Raw genomic sequence first — 15,807 nt, 5'->3', positions numbered from 1 at the left:
TTATGTGAGGCTTACTACTTCTTCCTGCGTGCTTTGCTTGTGGGATTACAGTACGTTTGCGTTTCCTCTCCTGGGCAGCCAAACCAATAAGTGGATACTTTGGTACCTGGTGCATTTTGATCAATAATACTTGCTGTCTCTTAGTTACCTGTAGAGAGGAACTATAAATGACAACAAGCAATACAACAGGGTGTTATAACCACTGGCGTAAGTCACTCTCTGCAGCAGCTGACACGTGACTGCTTTTGCCTTGAATATATTTGCCTGGGTATAGTAGTGAATTCCTGGTCACTATATTTTTAAATAGTGATTTTCTATGGATGAGACACAGCTCTCATCTTGCTTCTTGTTTGATGGCTCCTTGAGCTCTCTTCTTACCCAAGAGAGAAAGAAAAGACATTTTCCAGCAGAGGGATGTCTGCACTGAATGGAAATTTAGTCTTTGTGTGCTTTAAACACTTTCATAGATAGATCAGAGCTGAAAGGTGTTAGTGCGGCAATCGTGGCGGCTGGAATCCTCTGCAGGAGGGGAACAAAATGAGCACATTCTCACTCCACACCTTGTACCATCATGATGCCTCGGACCTCCCCCTCTGGCCTCTGCAGCTGGGAAATGGCTCCCGTTTCTGGTCAGCAGAAATCAGTGGCGTTGAGTTAGTGCTACCAGAAGTGGGGATTTCTTGGTATAGAGACCTCTCTGTTCACACTGGGACTGAGCTTTGGCAAACTTGGTTCATGCTGTTACCCAACCACCACCAGTCAGTGCCAATCTGGATTTATATGGGATTGGGAAATGGTTATCTCTAGCTTGGAGCAGGTGACAGTTGGGAGTCTGGCATCTGAATTTAATTCTAATCTCTTTTACACTCACTCGCTGGCAAAGACCATCGGCTTCAGGAGATCCAAGTCCTGCCCCGGTCGTTTAGTAAGACAGAGAGGCTGTGAAATTTTCATACCATTAAGAAATAACAGAGCTGAGGAAAAAAGGCAATTTGTCTAAAAGAAAAAAAAGTGTGTGAGGGCATCGATGGTGCTTCAATCTGTGCAGAAGGTGCAGTGTAAACATTAGCTGCTGTGCAGGAGGCTGAATCAATTGAAATCTCAAACAGATTTGAAAATGTTTTTATTAAAGTTCCCCTTTCAGCCTTTTTATTGTAGGTTTTAAATTCTAATGTGCAGAGAGGACAAAGTAGGTAACTTAAACCTGCCACTGCCTGGTGAACTCTGGCTTTTTATATAGGGAGTCCTCTGCCCAGAAGGCTTTGAAAAGAAAATGTGTTTCTGTGCTCTGATCCGTGAAGGATCTGTACTATGTTTGTTCACTTCACAGAAGTAAACACTTACGTGCTGAGGACAGAAAATTTAAGGACAATGCCATGCTGGTGACATTAAAACTGGCTTAAAACTCTTGTAAATTTGGCTGAGGATGTTTAGAAAACCCAGTCCATATTCAGTGTACACAGCTTACACAGCTGTACCGTCTTGGACTGTTCTGATCTGCATCCTGCCTAAGTTTTGGACAGGAGTCTGCAAGTTAAAACATATGTATTGTAGGACCCTACAGTTGTAAGTTGTTCCTCAAACATCTGATGCAAAGGGCCTCGTGCTGGTAAGCCTATGGGCATGTTTATTTTGAAGAGCTCTGCAGGTTTGAATGCTGCAGCCCTGTCTTAGCTATTTGTAACCTGTATCTCTACCAAAGATTGCCGTCTGCCTGTCTGTGGGAGGAATGTTTCACGAGTGCCCTGTAAGCTGCTTCCATCACACTCAGCCAGGTCAGTGCAAACATATCATTTATGCCATTTGAGCTAAGCTGACTGATCATGATTGAAGTGTGATCAAGGAATGCTCTCAAGAAGCAATCTGTCTGCTGAGCTGCAGGGATGGTAACTTCTGACAGAAGGGCATTAACAGTGCCATGAGGTAGGGAGACAACATCTTAAACTTCTCCAGCTGGTCTGTAGAAGGGCCATTTTTTGGAAAAGGCGTTCTGGCACAGATGCCAGCCTGCTAGCTGAGGTTCCTCTGCAGACACAGGGCCCTCCCAGTGTGGTATTGGTGTAAATCTCATAGCAAGTCTTACAGGTCTTTTTTTGTGAATTGCTGCTGTCTCAGCCAGGTTTCCCCAGTGAATTCAGGTAGATAGGTGAGGGTTTTTCACTTGTCATTGCAGAAATTTCCATATTCCAGCCATCTGGCCTTTTGGGAAGAAATTCCACAGCTTTACAGTGGTGCAGCCCTAGTTCAACATCCTCAGTAACTGGCGTTCTTTCCTCTGCGGCTTCTCACAGTCCCAGCACTGGGACATGGGATGCCACACTCTGCCTGGTGAGCTTCGGTCTCAGGCTGTAGAATCAAGCAGCTCTGAATCTCTTATTGCAAGACAGAGATCCCACATGGCAATAGTGAGCAATCGGCACCATCTGCCACTGTGCAAAGCCTTGTAGGCTTTTCTGTAGCTGGAGGAAGTTTCTCTCCGCTGCCACCTGTATGTCATTTAAATTGTGTATGTGTCCCCTCCCTGATATCTTTGTTTCCAAATGAAAGGCAGAGATGAGACAGCAAGATATTGCTGGTCTGCCTACCTTTCAAGCACTCTACATCTGCCATGTAACTTTTGGAGTGGTTCGGGCTTGGTTCTTGCACAGTTCCCACTGGGGCAAAAGTAGAAGTATCCTCCTCATTGGGTCAGACTGTCATTTTACCACATAGGCCATTGAATAAAGAATGACATTCACTCTGCAGTGCCTGAGGGTCAAGTCACATTATCATTTTCCATTTCTTGAAATCTTCTTCCCCACCTTATCTCTGTTTTCTTTTTTTAAACCTTAAAAAATCAGGACGTGGTACTGAGCTTTGGAGTCAGAGTCCCTGGAGGATTATTAACACCAATAATGAAGAGCACAACTTTATGAGGACGACGAGTTTGTTAAACTCATTAATTTTATTCATAATAGGGAATTAATGTGCAGAAAGGCAACGCCAGCCTGGCAGTAATTGCTTTTTGGTTTTAAAATGCTAAGTGGGAAAGTTAAAAGTAATTTCCAGCTGCTGCTTCGTTTCTCTTCTCCTTCACTCCCCCCTTCCTTCTCTTACTCTTCCTGTCTCTTATTTTTGTTTCACAAGAATTGTTTGTTTGGTTTTTTTTTTTATTTTCTTCTGCCTCGTCTTCATTATGAGTCATTGTAGTTCATCATTAGAAGACTTCAGTCATATTTCATTGCTTTCCCATTATGTTTTTGTAATTCTTTCTCCCAATATTAACCATACAGAGCAGAGCCAGGCAGCGAATTCAAGCAGCTCAGGTCTACTTCGATGCCTTAGCTCTTGTTGGAGGTAATGAGCAGCCATATCTCTGGCCACTTCTGGCCTTTGAGCAAGCAGATGCAATTTGTTTTCCCTCTTTCCTCTCACTGCATATACCACCTCCTTCAGGCAATGGGATGTCCCGTGATTCAAGGTTAATGCCTTGTGAAAATGTAAATACCATTTCATGCTCTCTTTAAAGTTGAAATAGCTTTTTCTCCTGTAGACTTCAGAATGTGGGAGGAGGGAAGATTATTGAATAAAACAATTGAAGTGGAGTGCTGACCAGCCTAAAGCTTGCTTAACGTTGTCTGGCATTGTGGTCTTTTGTGCTCTTGGAAAGGAGCATCATTTGATATTTACACTACAAGGAGAAAATCTGCTATGTGAAGCTTGCTGCTGTTGTAATGCTGTAGCCCTGGACTAAACCCCAGACTTGCCTCTAGGTTTGATAACACTGTCATATGTACAGCTTAGTCCTGGACTGAGCCCAGAAGTTGATGCTGTTTATGGTCTGACTCATCCTAGTTTTAAGTAGATGATGTGTGGTTTGGTTGTCAACATTTCACATACACTTGTACCCAAATGCATGCAGTTAGCTTCAGCTTTGCTTGAAGACAGAATGGGAATGGTGTGAAAAGGTCAGAGACAGGCGTCACACTTCAAGTTGAAGAGAGGAAGGAAGGAAGGAGTTAAAAGTTCAGTCTTTTAAATTCAGTTTTTATTGTTGCAATAAAATTTATCAACTGCCTAAATGCAAGCAGATTCTGAAAAACTATATGCAAAATTCCCAGAGCCTTACAGAACTGGAAACTTTAGAGGCAGCTTTGTAGTGCCTTTCTTCCAGGGTGCTAAGGTGATTCAGAGAAAGTCTTGAGGCCTGCTCTTAGTCAGACTTGGTCTCTGCTAAGGAGTCTCAGTTTGGGCTTCTTTTTAATTGTCTAGACCAGAACATTAAGTCTGAAAAAGTCCTGTGACCCAGTTCCAGATGCAGACCTCGTGACTCATCCCAACTGCACCAAAATATAAGAAAAATCAGTTATCATCCTTTTCTTGCTCTTTCCTTCTCCTTCTTTGTTATATCTTCAGTGTGTGTATGGCTTAATTTTAGTTCTGATAAAAGCAAATGACATTTTAATTTTTATAGCATGATTTATTGTCATTTGGGGTTTAATTTATGAAAAAATAATTGAAAAGAAAGAGAGATTTAACCCTGAGCGGCATTCTTGATAGCTATGAGCCATAGCTATGAGACTGTAGCTATTTCAGGACATATTTTATTCACCCAAGCAAGACAAGGATATATCATTTTCTGATACTAGTTCTGTGCAAAGGCCTAATTGTTTGCTTGCTGGCTGAAAGAAGATTTGAAAAGAAAAATAAGCTGATGATCATAGTACACAGGTTTTTCTACTCATTTTCTGCTATCAAAATGAAATATCAAGTATACCTGTTGTTTATTCTATTTCTCTGCTCCATCACAGACCTTCTCTGTTGCTTTGTGGTATGACCACTCTGTCTGAGAGTCACTCCATTTGATATTCAAGAGTGAGGAAATAGCTGTGTTTCCATCCAGCAAGGTCTACTGGTCTCGGCATATATAAAGGTATCCTCACCTGCCCCTTGAAGGTGGCACTTCTCATTTTCCACTCCCTGACGCGTCCCCATGATTGCATAGTGCCAAGGCAGAGAACAAGAGAGTATCGCTGCCAGCAGCCATGTCCCTCCTTGCCCACCCTCCAGTCATTTGGGAAGGATGGGGTCTCCTTTCCTTCCTGGAAATGATAAATTCTGTTCCATATCACCAAAGATTTGTGTCTGCTATAATTTATAGCTGATTTAGCGAACTCTCTATCTTCTGTCCCTCCTCCTTTTGTGCCCTGGTCCTGCCAGCACTATCTGGCAAGACAGGAAGACTCTGATCTCTAGCTGGCTGCAAGGATCGCAGTTCTGTCCAGGTCCTAAGCAGGCGGTGGCTGCCTTGTTGTCAGGAGTTGTCTATGCCTCTGCCACAAGCAGCCTGGCAGGCCAGAAAATATGGTTACCAGGCTGCCTTTCTAACTCCTGCTATGCTCCTGCTCTGTGAACTGCAAAGGGATTTCATCTTCCTGCAGGGCTGTGCCTCTCAGAGCCTGACCAGGACTTGGCAGCATCCAGCAGTGCCCTAGAGGCCCACAAAATAACACAGGCACATCTACCAGCACCTCTTTTGTTCTGTGAAGATGCACGTGGTGCCTCATCAGAGGTTAGTCATGTTCTGATGCACAGGTCAAACCCCGATAGCTTGCTAGGGATCCAGCCTATATCAAATGGGGCAGAGCTGTGTCCCCCAGCCCTTCTGCACCGGCTTGCTGCCCTGGCTGGCTGCAGGAGCACATCCTCTGCTCCCTCTTAATGGAAGGTGACACTGTGGCTGTGCTCCATAGCATGACCACGAGGCACTTGGCAGCCGGAGAAGCAGCGTGAGCACTTGGACCCAGCCCCAGTGTGTACCGGCGCCTAATTGGCACAACTGGTCCTTGAATGCTAATCAGGTTCCTTATTAGCGTCACCCAGCATAGGCGCTGGGGAAGGAGCGGGCAGAGCAGCAAACAGAAGCATAAGGAGTGCTACCCGAGTCCAGTGGAAGGGTCTGGCTAATCCTCTGTCCTGTCTAAATGGCTGGCATGCACTCGGCTGCAAAGAGGGATCTTTCCTCTAATGCTTTTCTTTATCTTTTATAGCAGCTGTGGCCAAGCTCAGTATTTATATTAGTTCTTTTTAAAATCCTCTTGGTCTCTATTTTATCTGGTAGTGAATTCCACAGCTTAATTATGCATTTGAAAAAAGTAATAATTTACCTATATTCAACATAAATGTGATGTCCTTTCCTCATTCCCCTCCCCCACTACTTTATTTTATGTATTCACAAGTTCGCACATCTTCGTCGCAAGATGCCATTGCAAGGTGGATGTGTCAGGAGGGGTTTTCTTTGGTGCCTGCTGTGTATCGCACAGTGAGCACATGCCACAGTGAAAGATGAGCATGCACAGGGCTGCAGCTTCCTTTTTTCCTCCCGGTAAATGTGTCTCTGTGCACTTGGTCACTGGAGATTTATGCGGTGTTTTCCATATCTGAAAAATGTGATACAAAAAGAGCTTGGCCCCTATTTCACCTGCAGAGGGAGCTCTGTGAGGACCAGGGAGATGCTAGCTCTGCCTTTTCTGTGCAATTCTGCAGATTTATCACATTTTGGACCCTGGGCTGTTAGTCAGAGGCCCTTCGCCAGGGCTAAACTCATCTGAAGAAAAAAAAATCCCACTACATTCGTTCCCAAGCAAGCTGCTCTGCTTTTCTGTGATTTAAACGTCTTTGAGTAAACTGCTGTCAATGGCATCCTCTCCTTCCCTCCCTCCGTGGGGCCTGTCTTGTGAGCACAGCACGGGGGAAGATCAGCGAGCAGATGTTTGGATTTCACACTGCACCTCTCCTGCCTCCCCATCTGCCAGTCCTAGAAGAAGATTTTTCACCAATAAGTGCAATGGGGATTCTTAATGAACAGCCTCTGCTAAACCAGAAAAAATGTCCTGTGAATACCGGGGGCAGCTGATGGATGTGTGCTGGTGTTGAGGGTGGGATGCTGGGGAGCCGCACAGATTTCTTGGTTGGGCAAGACAATTCTGAGTTCCTCCAGCCTTGTCTTTAGCCAAGGGGGTAGATCAAGGACTGCTGACCAGAGCTTTGCCAGTTCTCTGAAACTTAATGTGACTGTCAGTCTGGGACCCCCAGTATTGAAGGACTGATGGTGTGAATCACAGTCCTGGTGCCTGATTGTCTGTGCTCTCCTTGTATCTGAGAGGCCAAGAGAAAGAAGCTTTTGGTTTCCTTTCTGAAATGCCCATGTCCTTATGTATCAGGAATTAAAATCCTGGTCCTAATGTCCTGACATGGCACCTACTGCATTTAAATGCTGATATTTATTTATGCAGGGAAGGAAGGAAGTGAAATCCTAACCTATATAAGCAGGCTTCTAAAGTGCAGGTCTAGCAATACAACGCAGTATTCTAGCCATAGATAAAATCACTGTGCTTTGCATATATTAGGGATGTAGTGATAAACCAGACATTTAGATAGCCTGAAATTCTCAGTGGATTACACCAGGAAATGCAGCTACTAAAATGGGATCTGAAAATGGAGTGCATTTTTCCAGCTAGCACACAGCAAGGTCTTGGGATGTTATAAAGCCATGGGCGTGATTTCTTGTCAGTCTGGGCATGTGTTTCCTACAGAAAGATTCTCCCCCTGTGGAAGCATTTTCCCTGATTGTGATTCCTCTCAGCAGTTTCTCTCTGACCTTTGAGTTTAGAAAGCCCTTAAGTACCAGAAAGAAGGAGAGCAAAATATTTGTAGTGATAAATTTTCACCCTTGCTGGCAAGTCAGTATTAGTCCTATTTTTGTGACATTGTCAGGCTCTAATGGATCAAAAATGGACCTTGTTTCCAATAGCTTTGACTCCCCAAGCAGGTACCTGTGCAGTAGGCCACATTTTGTGTCCAGAATGTAATAAAATGTTATAAAATTTTATAGACATTACATGCTTTGTTTATGTGCTTTATTTTATACATTTCAAAAGGGATAAAAATGACAGAATCAAAATACGGTACTTTTGCAAAACTGCACCAAATTGCCAGCAGCCTCCTAAATTAGAGTACATGTAAATAGACCGTACGGCGTTTGGAGAGCATTCCTGCAGGTCTAGCTTCAGTGGCTGGTGGCATAGAGACATTGTTTGTCTAAACAGCTCCCAGTTATGCAGCTCTACAAAGTGGCAGCTGGGACAGCCTAAGCATGGCCACTTGGACTCAGAAAACCCCGCGAGTCAGCAGACAAGTCCTGTGTGGAGGGACACCCGAACTGGCACCATGGTTTTCCACTAGCAAGTGGTGTCCTTGCTGGAAGGGTCCTCCTGCATGTGAGTTAAAGAACCGTCTTGGCCGCAGCCTGCAGACAGCAAAGAGCCCAGCGGACTCTCTGGTGAGACACGGCTCACCTCAGCCCGTTTGCTGTGGTCTGGCTGGATTCCTTCCACTGACTTTAAATCAAACCTGCCGTTTCAGACAGATGTGGTATGTTTTACAGTCTCCGCCAAACTGCTTGGTCGTTTGGCAGTGTGCTGCTGTAAGGTCTACTGCTTACCATGCCAGTACTGGCTGTATTTCAGTGACAGATGACATTTTCCTAGTGTATGCATAGTTTATAACCAGCTTTTATTACAGCTTTCTCCTTGAGCAAAAGGACATCTATTAGGAGGAGAGACTGGCAATGGAATCAGGGGTCTTTGATGCCGTCCTGTTGATTGACTAAGAATGTAGCACATCCTGCTTCACAGAGCACAGCAGGAGTCAAGCAACAGAAAGTGTCTCCTTTCCTTGCGTCTTTGGGTCTCTCTCAGCCAGCACTTGGACCAGATATTCTCCCTTCGCTGTCCTTCAGAGATGCGCTACTGCTGCTAATTCTGCCTCTCCATAGCTTCTCTTTTGGCTTCCTTAGACTTCTTGCTACTCTTTCGCAAACATACAAACCATCAAACAAAATAGCCAACTACCTGTCTTCTTCTGGGAGTAGCTTGCATGTGCATTTATTTTTGGCAGTAATGTTTCTGATTGATGAAACACACTTATGTTTTCATTCTCTGATTCTGTATATATCCGCATAGGGGATAGGAAAGGAGGTGTGGCACATGAACATATGCAGTATATGGATTTGGAGGGACTGTGGATGTGAATGTACATTGGTTTTGTATGCATGCGTGCACATATCTTTAGATGCCTCTCAGGCTGTGCCAGGCACAGTTTACGACAATACAATGATTTTATACGTATTTGATGCATTTCTGTGCAACGTCAATATGGTTTATTCTTCATGTGAATTCCTGTTTTAAACAACCTTCCTTTCCTTCAACCAGCTCATTGTTTTAAGCTCTGCCTCTCTGTGAACTATGAAGGATAGGTAAATAGGGAGCCAGAGAATGGTGTGAGGCAGCTGGGAGATTATTAATATTGAAAATATCAGCAAGCATCAGCCCTTTGATCACAAGGCATGTTTACAAAAGGACCTTTCCACTGCATGAGGACGCTTGCACACTCCACCAAGCTAGTTGGCATTCAGTGCATGCCGTAGCATCTGGTTCTGTCTCTTGCTCTGTGGCTGTCCAGAGAGAGACTGTAAAATGAGTCGACAGGTAGATAAATAAAGAGAGAAAACTGGGCTATCGTCAGAGACAAATGCAGATTTATGTAGATGCAACTTGACAGGAGGCGGGGAGGGATAAGTCACGTTTACAGATTGTGTGTGGAGGCATTGCAATTGCAACGGAGCCTGTGGTTCAAAGGGTCTAGGAAGCTGGCTGAGAAGACTGGGAAAGGAGAGGGGAGAGGTGGGATAAGCACTGTCAGTCAGCTGGACCTGGTGTCCAGTTTCAGCCTTTGTGCCACACCTGATGCCACCTGTGCCACATCACTGCTGCAAAGCATTTATGCTCCTCCAGGTCATGATCTGATTGTGTTGATGTTGATTATGGCCTCTGGGCTCTTCCAAAACAGAATCAATAAATAGCACCAGTCTGCTCTGTGCTGCATCCACATCTGAGTACTGATTTGAACCTTCTTCTGAACCATCTTCTTGGCAGAGGGTTTGAATCACTGCAAATCAAGAGCAGAAAAAGAACTGTATGATCACCCAGTTCTGTCACCCCCGGGCTGGTCTGCAGATATTAAGACAATTTCTGGTTGTTTTTTTTTTCCCCATGGGAAACTAGTGTATGACTCTGATGTCTTTTTTTTTTTTTTTCTTTTTAAACCAGGAATCGGCAATATCCAGCAAGACAGTGGATCCATTGTAACATTTCAGAGCCTTACCCCAGGTATGTTGTGACTGGTATAAAAACACCTGTAGCAGGAGATGGCATAGTGGAATTTCCGTTCCCTGGCTAAGACTGCCGGATGCTAATCACAGTGTAAATACTAATAATTAATAATGATGTATGAGTAGCTATCTGAAACTCTCCATTGCTCAGCGCCATCCACATTGGCAAGCAGTGGCAGGAGATGGCTCAGTATTTCATAAACAGCATTTGCAAGCTTTTGTTCGGACTCAGTACAGATGTTCAGTTCAGCCATGTTTGTGCCCCTTTTTATTCACTGTTGGCTAATACGCGGGGAGAGTCTGGCTGTTTGGGGGAAGGGGATTCCTTGTGATTGTTCACAGCACATTTAGAAAGCAGTTATGGGCAAGTGGGAGAACAGACCTTAGATCATAAGAGTTACATGAAATCTTTGCAAAAGGAGAATCTCAGTCCCTCGCCAGTGTGCTTGTCTGCCACGCAGGGCTCTAAATTGCACGCTCCCAACGTTCCTGCAGATTAGACCATGTTTGGAAATCAGTGAATTTCTAATGCTATAATGCTATGAGAGGAAAATATCCCTAAGAGGAAAAACATCTTAGATTTCACTGAAGTGATCTACACACTAAAATGAGGGGAACAGAAAGTAAGGAGGAGGGACAATTCACCTGTCTCAGGGGCTGCTAATTTCCAGATCTCTCCTATGACATACAGAAGAAAGGTTCTGTGTTTTTACTTCTGAATCTCTCTATCTCCCTCTCTTACTCACACGAGGTATTTTTTATCGATTTAACCTCCCCTTCCCTTGTCTTTTCCTCACACACAGAGGCAGTGCTTTATAGGTTTAGGTTCTCTATCTTTCTCGCACATGCAAATATCTGTATACAGAAATGCATACACAAGCTGTTTTTATAGATTTACCTTGTGTGTATATCTGCCTTATAGTTGAGAAGGTTCCTATAGCTTTAGCTTGCACATATATAAATAGTCTCTCACATACACACATACATGAAAGCATGCTTCTATACCTTTAGTTCTGGTGTCACACAGAAACAGGTTTTGCTCCTTTTGAAAGGGAAGAAGTGTGGGAAGGGGTTGCCTAGCTTTACATTACTAGAAGTCAAATTAAAAGATCTGCAGAACTCTGCTGTGGCAAACCACAGTTTAGCCATAGGAGATGGAACCGCTTTTATTTAGTTGAAATTACTGGACTTAGTAGAGGTAACTATCATGTGTATCATGGTAAATGTAATGTCTGTGATATACAAGAGATAATCCTAGATAATCAGCTGGGTCCCTCTTACCTTCAAAGAAAGGTTGTGTTTTCTTTTGTACTGTTTACTTCTGGAGGAAAAAATGCCAAAGCAACAGAAGAATGTGTGGTTATAGTATTTGTTTCTCTGTTTTCCAAAACTAGAAAATGGTACTGGAAGCCAAATATGTTAGTAAAAACAAAGAACAGCTCATTTTTGAATAGCAGATAATATTTTGGTTTGCAGCAACTTTGTTCTTTTCAGGGTTTTCAATTTTCATTAGACCAAAATAAGTAAAGCAGTAAGCAAACAAGCAAAAAAAGTATTCAAAGGAAATTTAGGGGGGAGTATTTTCCCCTCAAGATTTTTGTCAAAAAAAAAAAAAAAATGAGCTTTTTTTTTTTTTTGCCAGCTTGTCCATAGGCTTTTGATTCAGTCCTATGTTTTTGTACCTCTAGTAATGCCCTGGTATAGTATGAATCAAAAGGTTTTTTAACATTATACCTCACAAATAATTTTAGGGCATACTTCATATAGCATGGCCCCCTTATGCCAGCAATGGTATTCTTACCCACAAGAAAAGGAGCCTTTAGTAGGACATGCTTACATTGGGAGGGAAAATAACTGCTGCTGAGTGGATGGACATGAATTAGCTATAAATTTCCACAAGGGTGAATGATACGCTAGCAGCATTTTTAGCATCTTCGCCTGACAGAGAACAGGGAGCTGAATAAGTGGTGATATTCTGACGCAATTTTAAATGTTCTTAGGGCTATCTCTAGTCACACTGTTTATACAGTTTAAGGTCTCAAATGTAAGTGTTACTGTTATCCCAAGATAAGACACAATAAAATGGTGTCTGTAGCGGGTGAGGGTTATTTTTGTATATCAAATTATTTCATGCTACTAGGTTTTCAAATGGACTCTAATTAAATTAAACAGCTGCTTTTTTTTCCCTTTATCACCACAGGCAGATCGAGATTGTGTTGCAATTATGGGGGAAGATCTATATTTATAGTGTGGAAAGAATTTGTACAGAAGCCACAGTTGTCTCTCTGCCTGGCGTGACATTTTCATTCTGCACTAATGTTGTGTAACCTTCTGGTAGAGTAAAACAGGCACCAAGTATTTACCAGCATTGTAAAGACAAAGCTACAGGTCTTTCTTAAAATAGCTACAAGTCTGTGCTTAAAATATGATAGCAGATGCTAAAACCCCTTTCTTACTAATATGTTGGTGGTTAGAAGTTGAAAGCTGAAATTCACACTTACTGACATGAATGCAAGAGCTAGGGCTTCAAGAGACGTATCAGGTATCCTTGATTGCAGCAGAAAAATGCACAAGAAACACAATACTGGTAATATTTGTTGTGGAATTCCAATTATACTTTGGCTTTCATTTGCTGTCTTATACATTTGTATCTGAGCATCTTATAATCTTTCATGTATCTGTCCTCAGAACATCCCTGTGAAAAACTGCTGACCTATTTTCCCAGGAGTCACAATAGAGATTGGCAAAAGAAGTAGTTCATAACTTTTCCAATATCAGCCCCTCATCAATTCACTGTTGAGAAAGGTTACACTGGAAAATTGGTTTCCCCCAGCACAAAAACAATGCGATTGGAGGCATTCAGTATTGATGAAAGATGCTCTTTTTGTAACAGGCCTTGGCTAGGGATTTGTAAAATCTGAGTTCAGTTTTGGCTCTGCCAGAGACTTCCTTCGTGTATGTTCTTGGACAAAGCAGGTCTTCCTCTGCCTCAATTTTTCCATGTGTGAAATCCACAGCTCTATCTGATTAAGCATTCTCATTAGTGGTCCAGATGCACTGGGATATTCAGGGACGGAAACTGCATCAGTTCACACTTGTGTGAATTCCAGCAATGCTTTGCAAATAGCATTCAGACGTACAAATGCTGGCCTGGGAAGCTTCCCTATCACTGGGCTTGTCACTTGTCACTGGGCTTTCTCATTGCCATAATCAATACAATTTACGCCCAAAATAATCAATGAATAACTGTCAGGACCATTGAGAGCTGTGTATCTAATCTTCTGCTCCAATTCTGATCACTTTTTTCTCTATTGCTTGCACTACAGCTTGCTTTTTATAAAAATGTCTAAAAGTTGAGCACAATAAAATGAAAGAAAAAATCTGATTCACAGTTAAAGGTGCAGTCTCATTTCAGGTTTCCAAAATAGCTTGGCTTATGCAGATGCTTGGTGTCACCTTCTGTGGCCCACGCCATTATTACAAAAATATTTTGTAATAAATTTTTTAATACCTAAAAAATAAGGTAATTATAAATGTGGAACCCAGGTTCTTTGTGACTTTGTGGTGGTAACAATTCAGATTAAGGAGAAATGAGAATTAGCCACTGAATCTGTTGCAGCAAACAAATTATAATATTAAAATGTGCCCTTTTTTGCTTTGCTAGTTTTTCTTTAACAAGCTGTGTTTTTTAGCCTTCTGCCAACGCTCCACAGTTTCTCAGCGAATTGCTCAGTGGGCAACTAGCTGGTCAGCTCTCAGATCGTCTTTTAACGGCAGGAGAGAAATGTACACCAAAGCTCTCCATAGCTGCATAAGCAGTATACATGATCTGTGCACACAGAGAAGACTTGATGTATCCCGGCGGTGCCAGGTTCTCTCTGTGTGTGCAGATTGGCGAAACTATCCACGTGCAGTCAAAAAGCCTTCATCTTGCTCCCTGTTTGGATTCAAGGAGCACTTTGCAAAAAAAGGCTGCTGGGGGTGGCTGCTACTACTTGCTCATCTAAACAAACACACGCTCGTTATGCGGCAGGAGGGAAGATTGTGGTTCACCGTGACCGTTCATTTACTCTGACACCTGAGGGACCATTTAGAAAGAGGGACATCAGAAGCAGGCCTTTTGCCCAGAAAATTGTCTCTCTGTGATATATGGCCTGTATTCACAGGTGAAGCATCTCTGCCTCAGGGAACAGATATCATATCGTTGAAGAAGAAAACGACTGTAGTTTAAAATCTTTTTAGCCTTGGCCCACAAAAAGACATAGGGATCAGTCATCTGATCTTCATGCAACTGATCTTTTGGAGCCCTTGTTCTTCTAAGTGACTTCCCCAAAGTCTCATGACAACTTAAATTCAACACTGAAAGTAGGAGTTACGTGTCCTTGGCAGCTGCTGTACCTACTAGGCAGAGCCACACCTGTGGTTTGATAAAACCAAGGATGCTAAGCAGTAGCCCTGGCACTGTGCTCCTGAGGCAGCCCCCGCTGTGTTTTCTGTTCAGCACGCATTGTGTTGGCAGAGTTGTAAGAGACCGGCTGGTAAGAAGGTGAAGGCACTGGCTCTCCTTTTAACATCTGGAGATGAGGATGCTTCCAGATGGCTGTATAAGCTTTACAAATAGAAGATTCATGGTCACGTTCAACTGATTATTTGCATCCAGAGAGTTCCGGGACATCTTTCAAATGCTGCTTAGATAAGCAGTAAATTAAAAACCAGTTAAGAATGAGAAGATAGAGGGAAATGATGCCAGGTGTGGAAAGTGGTGGTCTAGGTCCGTTTAAACTTGATACTCTGCCTGTCACACTTCATCTGATTGCCGGCTGTAAAAACAGTGTGCTTGTGCTCAGGGGCCTCAAGGTAGCAGCACTGTTGCATGTCTGAAGCAAGCGGACACCTGAGCACTTGCAGGCAGAGTACTTCTTGAAGAACATCTCTCCTGCCTTATACCATTCATCATAGAGCCAGTTCTGTCCTCCATTTTAACATTACTTTCCTTGCTGTGCATCCACAGGAGCTCTTCTGGCTTAGGATTTCCTAGCCTAGCCAAGTCACTAATATTATGAATCCAATCTCATTATTATTAGTGTTATTCAGGGTGATTATTTTTATCACAGTTGTACTTAGAAGCCATTCCCAGATTCCTGGTTTTGTTCTGCATACCTAGTAAATAACAGCACCTTTCCAAAAAACAAATGTCCCAGGTAATCCAGATGAAGCAGGTCACCACTGCAGCATTTTGCATCCTTCTTGCATTCTAGTTGATGTAACTGACTTCTCATGTCAAGTCCTGGCTGCGCTGAAATCAGCAGGAACTTTGCCACAGGCATCAGATGGAGAAGGATTTCATCTCTAATGTACTGAGTGTGATCCAGGGTAGTTAATGACACTTGGGTTTCATCTTCATTGAGAGGGGCTGAATTTATTTATGTATTTGTTTGTTTATTTGGGGTTTTGCTAATGAACAGGTGGCCTCTGATTCCTGACTCTTCTTTGTAATGAAGCCATTTGCAAATATGCTGCAGAATTGTTTACTAAACACAGTTTACCAAGCTTTTGGAATAAAAACTACTTAAGATGTCCAAGAGCTCCGGCTGGTG

At 43.0% G+C, this 15,807-nt stretch overlaps 1 long non-coding RNA gene across 1 annotated transcript in view; it reads left to right on the top strand.

Annotated features, from left to right (window-relative positions):
• Nucleotides 1–15,807, top strand: part of LOC148054983 (uncharacterized) — a 58,143-nt gene that overhangs the window by 39,223 nt on the left and 3,113 nt on the right. The window contains exon 2 of the long non-coding RNA XR_015706011.1: nucleotides 10,149–10,208. This is a non-coding gene — a long non-coding RNA (uncharacterized LOC148054983). The remainder of the gene's footprint in view (nucleotides 1–10,148; nucleotides 10,209–15,807) is intronic.

This window comes from Nipponia nippon, unplaced genomic scaffold, assembly GCF_047370975.1.
Source record: "Nipponia nippon isolate SJK-2023a ecotype South Korea unplaced genomic scaffold, ASM4737097v1 scaffold_28, whole genome shotgun sequence".
NCBI lineage: Eukaryota > Metazoa > Chordata > Aves > Pelecaniformes > Threskiornithidae > Nipponia > Nipponia nippon.
This window is presented reverse-complemented; position numbering and strand designations above follow the sequence as displayed.